This window comes from Mercenaria mercenaria, chromosome 11 (genome assembly GCF_021730395.1).
Source record: "Mercenaria mercenaria strain notata chromosome 11, MADL_Memer_1, whole genome shotgun sequence".
In the NCBI taxonomy this organism is placed as follows: Eukaryota; Metazoa; Mollusca; class Bivalvia; order Venerida; family Veneridae; genus Mercenaria; species Mercenaria mercenaria.
In genome coordinates, this window is record NC_069371.1 from 59,936,653 (window position 1) to 59,943,120 (window position 6,468).

Sequence of the window (6,468 nt, forward strand, 5' to 3'; positions counted from 1 at the left end):
GGATCTGGCCAGTTCAAAAAAGGAGTCGAGATCTTATGGTGACACAAGTTGTGTGCAAGTTTGGTTAAAATAAAATCATAAATGAAACCACTATTGTGCAGACAAGAAATTGTTGACGGATGCACACACACACACTGACGACGGACGAAGGGTGATCACAAAAGCTCTATTGTCACTATGTGACAAGTGAGCTAAAAAGTCACCTGTATTTAGCAGTCCTTATATGAAGCAGTCACTTGTATTAAGAAGTATTAATAACAAAATTCACAAATTTAACTATCACTTTAAACTGGTATCTTTTGGAAGTATGAAACAAACTGCATCTAATTTCATCTGTTCTATATCAATTTGTAACTCTTATCACCAGTGCAAAAGAGAGCTTAAACTTCTGTAACAAAAATGATTCTTAAATTCAACAAATCCCTTAGCCTTAACTGCTTTACAAACGTGTATCTTCTGAAGTTTTCTTGAGAAAACAAAATTAAGTAACAATGTTTGTTTTATCAAATTATGTTGTTTTACTAGGTTTTTCAACATTATTTCAATTACACAATGGTGATAGTGTTAGTGGACTCTGTATGTAACAACCTGAAGGTTAAAAACAAATGACTTGAGTCACAAAAACATATGACCCGTGCCATGAGAAAACCAACATAGTGGGTTTGCGCCCAGCATGGATCCAGACAAGGATCCATGCCGTTCGCTTTCAAAGCCTATTGGAATTAGAGAAACTGTTAGCAAACAGCATGGATCCTAACCACACTGAGCGGATGCGCAGGCTGGTCTGCATCCGTGCTGGTCCCAAACCCACTATGTTGGTTTTCTCATGGTGAGGCTCATATGTATCTTCTCATGGATCGAAGTCCAAACCCTTCGATACACGGTATTGCATGTGCTCAACCTTGAGGCCTAAAATGGAGAGCTTACATAACAAAATCAACTATTAAAACCAATGCAGAATGTATTGGAACTATAAAAATTTAATAAAGCTTCAACATTTTTCTTATTTCACAATATTCCAAACAATTTTCTCCAACGTTTTTGCAGTTCGTGTGTGTGTATTTGGGTTTTAATGTCTTTTTCAGCAATTTTTTCAGTCATATAAATGACGGTCTACTTGTAGCAGTGAGCACAATGCCCAACTTTATAGTGCCGCCTCAATGGAATATCACGCCATAGACACATGGCATGATACCCCACCCAGTCACATTATACTGAAACCAGGCTAACCAGCCTAGCACTATCCCTTTAATGCTGAGCACCAACGAGGAAGCTGCTAGTACCATTTTTTATGTCTTTGGCATGACACGGCCGGGGATTGAACCCATGACCTCCCGCACTCGAAGCGGAAGTTCTACCACTAGGCTACCAAGGCGGTAGTAATAACAGGGAAATTATTACACATAATTATCAAGGTTAACTGTTAAGATTTATTGTGTTTATGTTGTTTGTAAAGCACAATACTAATTTGGTGCATATTTCAGGTTGATATACTCAATATTAACCCTACTGATGTAGTAAAGTACAGTTATCTCCCTTGTTACACACAACTGGAAGAGAAAAGACTGTCCCTGCCACCTTTAAATTTTGGCTGGGAAAACTGCTTAGAACTACAAGAAGATAATTATCAATTAACCAGATTTCATCATGTATATAGCAATATGATGACCATACCAAGAAAAACAAGAGCACCGCCTTGCGGGTGCTGACGCTCATCTGATTTTTTTTGTATAATAGAAAAATTGTCCTATCCATGATTTTCTAAGTTCAAAAAGGGCCATTATTCTTGCAAAAAGCAGGATAGAGCTATGTTTCTTGATGTACAGAGTCAGCTTATGATGGTGAACAACTGTTGCAAGTTTTAAAGCAATAGCTTGAATAGTTTAGGAGAAAAGCTGACCTAAACATAAAACTTAACCAATAAATCTGATATTTTCTATGTCCAAAAGGGGCAATAATTCTTGAAAAAAGCAGGATGGAGTTACGTTTCTTGATGTACTGGGTCAGCTTATGATGGTGAACAAGTGTTGCAAGTTTCAAAGCAATAGCTTTAATAGTTTAGGAGAAAAGTTGACCTAAACATAAAACTTATCCAAGAAATCTGATATTTTCTAAGTCCAAAAGGGGCCATAATTCTTGCAAAAAGCTGGATGGAGTGATGTTTCTTGCTGTACAGGGTCAGCTATTGATGGTGAACAAGTGTTGCAAGTTTCAAAGCAATACCTTCAATAGTTTATGAGAAAACTGACCTAAACATAAAACTTAACCAGGCAATGCCAATGCCAACACTGATCAAGTGATGACAATAACTCATCTTTTTTTTCCAAAAAATCAGATGAGCTAAAAATGAACTTCTACTGTCAATATATGCACATAAACATACATACCATTAGACACAGCTAGGTGCCCATCCAGTCTTGGTGCCCATATGGGTGCCGCCCCTAAAAAAAAAAAAATAAATAAATAAATAAAAACACTGTTTTAAGCCTAAAACGAAAAAACAAAAATTGCAATTTTTTTTTCCTATATATATTCTTATATGGAAAGGTGCGTGTGTTGCCGTAACGCTATGGAGGTTTACTGGGACACGCTGTGGAACAACCAAAATGTCCAGTTCAGTACCAATGCAAGCTACCCTGTTGTCATTTACACATCGGACATTTAGAAAACAGTAAACAATCCTATTCTACCAAGTATACAACCTTAAATAACTTACATTTAAATTCTAAGACGCCAACAACAGAATAGGTTTTCTACTTTCGTTTTGAAACAAAATGGCCGATCGTCACTGTTATTTTGCAAGTGTCTAGACAATTTGGCTTGTTTGAATTTAAATGTAAGTTATTTAAGGCTGTTTACTAGGCAGAACATGATTGTTTACATTTTTTATAAATGCATGATGTGTAAATTGCAGCAAGGTAGCCTCAGCTGTTACTGAACTGGACAATTTGGTTGTTCCACAGCGTGTCCTAGTAAACCTCCATAGCGTTACGGCAACACAAGCACCTTTTCCATATAAGAGTATATAATTTATAGGAAATTTTTTTTTTTTTTTCATTTTTTTTATTTCGTTTTAGGATTAAAAACAGTGTTTTTTAACATTTATTTTTTGGGGGGTGGGGGGGAGGGGCGGCACCCATATGGGCACCAAGACTGGATGTGCACCTGTTGCCATTAGACACGGTTTTGTTGTCTTTCAGAATCCTAAGGCTGTACCCACAATTTTGATCTTCCAGAACTGATACTGTGAAAATTTTCAAGACATTAATTTTGATAAAATAAAAAAAAACATGGGTTATCTCCCTGCTTTTGCCTGTCACATCACCACGTCACATGATCAACACAGCTCTGAATAATTATAAAATAGCACTGGCACCAGTGCACCAAACTGTGCTTTAATTTATGCCAAAATAAGTTTTAAACAAAAAAAAAACAAAAAAAAACTCAAAAACGCAGATTTATTGATATGCCCCATTCATACTTTGTATATTTATTGATATGCCCCATTCATACTTTGTATAGACGAAGTATGAATGGGGCATATCAATAAATCTGCGTTTTTGAGTTTGTTTTTGGATTATTTTTGTTTAAAACTTATTTTGGCATAATTTAAAGCACAGTTTGGTGCTCTGGTGCCAGTGTAAAATAGCTACTTCTAATGTTAACAGATGTAAATGAGGTACTATATAAAGTTGATAATTACCTTTAAAGACCATTTTGTAATTTGGAAACAGAGGCTTAAATTGAGCACGCACATTCTGTCAGACGATGGCGTCTTTCTGCAAATGGCGTGTCAATTTAAAGGGAAGTAACTGACTTAATTTTTTCATTATCCTTTCACTTGTTCAAGTGGAGGATGGGATGTGGTTTAAGGCGGACACCAATTTTGAAAGCTGGTGCGAAGGGTGTTCGTGGTGGGAGTGGGTCTTCTTCCACACACTTCCTGTCGTATGTATGTACAGTATTCCTGCCAATGAAGGCTCGGTGTGTCATTCTGCAAATGGCATAACATTTTTAAGGGAAGAAACCAATTTTAACCATTTCATTTTTTAGCATTAATTTGCCCATTTTAGATGTACGAACGTATTGAGTGTACAATATACTGTTAGGTTCGGCATAGGTTTAATAGAGTCAAAGAATTATAAAGTACTTTTACAGCTCTTTGTGCGTGCGTACCCAGATTGACAATGCGGGAGGGATGGGGCTTTGAGTGGTGAGACTCCAACCGTTTGATAATAAGTGCAAAGAGCATGTGGGGGAGGGAAACAGCATGCATCTTCTTCTCCACACATATTCACTTTGGGCCAAAAAAGACAGAATAGAGAAAATACTTTTTATATGGAGGACAAGTTTTATTGTGCAAAATATGGCTCTTTTGCATCAGTCATCTGAACCAGAATGGTGTGATTTATACAGGATTATTAAGGCAGGTGTACAAAGGCCTTATGTACTATAAATCATGCGAAGCTCGAGGTTTTAGTTTTAGAAGACGATAGAAAATCATTGTGTCAGTTCTTAGAACAATTGCAAGTTTACTCCGTCAATTCATTTGTACGTGTAATGCGATGAATTTGATAGATCTATTTATCAAAACATACCATGAATCGCCGCTTGCAAAAACGTACAGAATTACAATACTCTACATTTGGGCCACCTAGGTTTTATAAAATTCGGGGGAAAAAAGGAATAATATCTTGCTGTCTGTGAGAGAAAAAGGAGCTTTTTCCCTATTATAGTATATTTGGCTACCTCAATTGTCCCTCAAATGTATTAAAGATATATACATCTCTTCCTATTACAAACCTAAGGAAGATGATGAAACATCCTTAAGTGAACTTTGGTCAACCATCCAGAATATCCCCAAAAACAGTTCTATCTGGGTCCTTACTTGTATACCTCCTTTCTTGAAAATAGTTAATTTCAATTTCCAGCAAATGGTCAAAATCCCTACTAGAGGAAATAATATCTTGGATCTTTTCCTCACAAACATCAAACCTCAAGTCCATAACACCACTACTTTACACCCCCCCCCCCCCCCCCCCCCCCCCCGCCCCCTAGGTTCTTTAGATCACGACATTGTTTTTCACGAGATAAAGGTTAATAGAGGCCGCCCTATACAACAGGTCAGAAAAATGAAATGCTACAAGAAAGCAAACTGGAATGGCCTCAAACAAGACTTTGAAATGTTTTCAAAGCAGTTTCTAGCAGCAAATCACACTGATCCAAATACTGCTTGGTCATCATTTAAGGATGAGCTAAACCGCATTAGCTCTATCCACATCCCAACTAGATGTACTAAAGTCCGTCGTGATCTCCCATGGGTTACTCCTGCCATCATTAGGCAAATAAGGAAACGGGACCGTCAGTTTTCCAAAATACAAAGGTCAAATTCTCACTCCCACTCTGAAAAACTGGTCAAAGAATATAAATACTTAAAGGGAAAAATACAAAAAGATATTAGGAATAGCTACTGGCAGTATTTAGATACCATAATCTTCACTGCCGACTCCAAACCAGGTCAAAACAAAAAGTTTTCTTCATTTGTCAAATCGAATAGGACAGAAAATAGTGGTGTTGCTCCTCTTAAAAGTGAAGGTCAAACATTTGTCGATCCGACAGCAAAAGCAAACATACTCAATCGGCAATTTGAGTCAGTTTTCTCACGGCCTCAGCCCCTAAGCCTCGCCCAGTCATGCAAACAACTGCTAACCCCTACAAATAAACCAGTCATGCCGAAGGTCAACCTATCCCAGGAAGGTGTAGAAAAGCTCCTTAAAAGCCTGGATCCAAGTAAAGCCTCTTGCCCAGATGAACTGCCACCTAGGTTATTGAAGGAACTGTACTTAGAAATAGCCCCTGTCCTTACCTACATATTCCAAATCTCCTTAAATACTGGTATTTTCCCCAATGACTGGAAGCATGCAGTCATTGCTCCTGCATATAAAAAAGGCCCTAAGTGTAAACCCTCTAATTATCGCCCCATATGCCTCACATGTATTGCCTCAAAGTTAATGGAACACATTCTTGTTTCAAACATCATGTCCTATGATCAGTTTAACATTCTCAGTCCCTACCAACATGGTTTCAGGTCAAAACACAGCTGTGAAACCCAGCTAATAAGTTTTTCCCAAGAAGTCAGTGACAGCTTAGAACAAGGTCAACAAACAGATATCATAGTCATGGACTTCAGCAAAGCTTTGGATAAGGTAGATCATCACAAACTGGTCCACAAGTTACAAAGACTAGGTGTCAGTCCACAGGTCATTTTTTTGGGTCAAGTCCTTCCTTCAGGGTCGCACTCAGCAGGTTGTCGTCGAAGGTCACAATTCAGACAATCTCCCCGTCCTCTCTGGTGTCCCACAAGGCTCGGTCCTCGGACCTTGCCTCTTCCTCTCGTACATAAATGGGCTGCCTGAAAGTGTTAAAGGAAAGGTGAGGCTGTTCGCAGATGATACCAATAGTCTATGT

General features: G+C 38.0%; 1 protein-coding gene across 2 annotated transcripts in view; it reads right to left on the reverse strand.

Annotated features, from left to right (window-relative positions):
- LOC123531850 (ecdysone receptor-like) overlaps nt 1-4,094 on the reverse strand; it is a 130,132-nt gene extending 126,038 nt beyond the window's left edge. For both annotated transcript variants that reach the window (XM_045313131.2, XM_053517524.1), the window contains exon 1: nt 3,704-4,094. The gene's annotated coding sequence lies outside the window, so the exon portion shown is untranslated. The remainder of the gene's footprint in view (nt 1-3,703) is intronic.
- Between the last annotated feature and the right edge of the window lie 2,374 nt (nt 4,095-6,468).